The following is a 2938-nucleotide window of genomic DNA, read 5'->3' on the forward strand; positions in this document are numbered from 1 at the left end:
GCAAATGCGTCATTTTGTGAAACTCCGCTCCCTAAGTGAAGGACTATGACAGGAGGTAGGGGAGAAGAGGAGCGGCTGGTGGTTTAGCAGGCTGTGGGGCGCTGTACATAGCCCAGGCCTGGCATTACACACCCCTGGCCTGGCATTACACAGCCCCGGCACTCATGGCATTACACACCCCTGGCACCCCTAGCAGTACACACCACTGGTATTACACACCCCTAGCACCCCTGGTATTACAGACCCCTTGCAATACACACCCCTGGCGACAAGCATTACCCCTGGCAACATGAATGACAGCCATCCCAGAGCATAAAACCCGTGGCAACAAGCTTAGATCCCAGAGCACAAAACCCCTGGAAACGAGCATGCCACCCAGCATGTGAAACCCTTGGCAATGAGCAGGTAATTTGAAAGTTATTAGAAGCTTTACTGTAGGGCATAATGTATCACAACATTGTAGTGTGTGGCATAATATGGTGCAAGGGTCATTACTGTGTGGGGCTTAATATGATGTAATTTTTTTTTCCCCTGTGGTGGCCAAGGTCTGTTGGTGGCAGGGTCAAAAACTGGGGTATAAGATAGTCTTTTCCTGCGAGGCCATACCAATATTTAGCTAGACCAATCCCATTTTAGTGAGGCAACGCCCCCTCACTGGGAGTACATTTGTGTTTTTTTATCTCTATGGGGGGGTGGGGGGCACATTTTTAAATCTCGCACTGGGAGCCAAATTGGTTAGAAACAGCCCTGTTTCCAACAGTAGGTCAGTGCACCTTCCTTATGTTTTGTTGTTTACACATCTTTCAGCTCACACCTCAGGAGGGTGCGAGCTGAAATGTGTCTCCCCGGCTGCATGCGTGCCCGAACAAAGCAACAATTGAAGTGCTCCGTTGGGCGTCATCTAGTAGCGGCCAGGAAGACCAACAATTGAATCTGCCACTTAGTATCAAGACAAAGGAGATCTCATTAGGAATTTTGATATCCTATAATTGTGGAATAAATGTTTGACACATTATGCTATCACGCTCTGTTGATATAAAAGATTAAATATAGACACCTATTAAATCTAAATTATAATTTTTTAAAACATATTCCTTTTGTCCAAATTCTATATTTAAAATGTTATTTAATATATGTCTCCTTGTATAATAAGAGCCTTAGGGCCTAATTCAGAGTTGATCGTAGCAGCAAATTTGTTAGCAGTTGAGCAAAACCATGGGGGTAATTCCAAGTTGATCGCAGCAGGAAATTTTTTAGCAGTTGGGCAAAACCATGTGCACTGCAGGGGGGGCAGACATAACATGTGCAGAGAGAGTTAGATTTGGGTGGGGTGTGTTCAAACTGAAATCTAAATTGCAGTGTAAAAATAAAGCAGCCAGTATTTACCCTGCACAGAAACAAAATAACCCACCCAAATCTAACTCTCTCTGCAAATGTTATATCTGCCACACCTGCAGTGCACAAGGTTTTGCCCAACTGCTAACAAATTTGCTGCTGTGATCAACTCTGAATTACCTCCTTATTCAGCTGCAATAACTAGGGGGGTCATTCCGACCCGATCGCACGCTGCACTTCTTCACAGCCGTGCGATCGGGTCGGAACTGCGCATGCACCGATGCCGCAGTGCACCGGTGCATGGTTGTCATCGTTGCCTAGCGATCGCCTCTAAGACAGAGGCGGTCGCTAGGCGGGAGGGGGCTGAACGGCTGCGTTTAGCCGCCGTTTAGCCGCTGTTTAGGGGGAGCGGTCCAGTCAACGCAGGCATGGCCGGACCGTTGGGGGGGGGGGGGGGGCGCTGCGGCCGCATGACATGTCACGCAGCCGCTTAGCACAGCTACGATCAACTCGGAATGACCCCCTATATAAGAACGAAGGTACATGAATTAAGCTATAGGATGAATTACATGATAATGTATTCAAAAACAAGCAGTGGAGCTCTATTATATACCATCAAAAATTAGGAAGTGCGGTAGAATTCATAACGTGATTCAGTGCGTGCATTGCAACCCGGAAACGAGGTCTGGAACAGTCAGACAGATGCATATGTATTAACCAGGAGACGGCATAAGGAAGTGATAAAGCAGTGATAAGTGCAAGGTGATAAACGCCCCAGCCAATCAGCTCCAATATGTAAATTGACAGGAGCTGACTGGCTGGGGCGTTTATCACTTTGCACTTATCACTGGTTTATCACTTCCTTATGCCGTCTACACTGTGCGCAGACACGCACACGGAGATGACGGTATTTAAACCAGCTCCTGGGACTACCAATTTACATTTTGCGGAAGCCAATGATAACAGGAGGAGACGGAGAAATGTGTAAATCTCCAAGTAACTTTTTTATACCAGCTGGTTAACAAGCGCACCAAGGCAAGGGAAACAGCAGGAAGGACTTGTACTAACTCTAGATACAGCTGCAATCTGTGGATGAGCACCAGCAGCTGGGAGGTATGCCGTGTTACTGGCTGCACTTTGCTTTCCATTTGAATTATAAATATGGCTGCAACCTTGCATTAACTTTACTAACTCCTTATAAACCGCAACTAAGTCCTGATATGGACGGGGGATTATTAACATACTTAACGGGCTCAGCATATATGCTTAACTAACAAAGCACCTGCAAATGCTCATCATGGACATCTCCTGAAATACTGCTTGCTTATAAGGTGTTTGAGGTCCTTATAAGCACAAGGACCTATATGTTATACCAGCTGTGATTTTAGTTGAGTCATTCATTTATTACTATTTTATGTTTCTACACTGCTCAAAAAAATAAAGGGAACACTTAAACAACACAATGTAACTCCAAGTCAATCACACTTCTGTGAAATCAAACTGTCCACTTAGGAAGCAACACTGATTGACAATCAATTTCACATGCTGTTGTGCAAATGGAATAGACAACAGGTGGAAATTATAGGCAATTAGCAAGACACCC

The sequence above is a fragment of the Pseudophryne corroboree genome, chromosome 11, assembly GCF_028390025.1.
Source record: "Pseudophryne corroboree isolate aPseCor3 chromosome 11, aPseCor3.hap2, whole genome shotgun sequence".
Taxonomy (NCBI): domain Eukaryota; kingdom Metazoa; phylum Chordata; class Amphibia; order Anura; family Myobatrachidae; genus Pseudophryne; species Pseudophryne corroboree.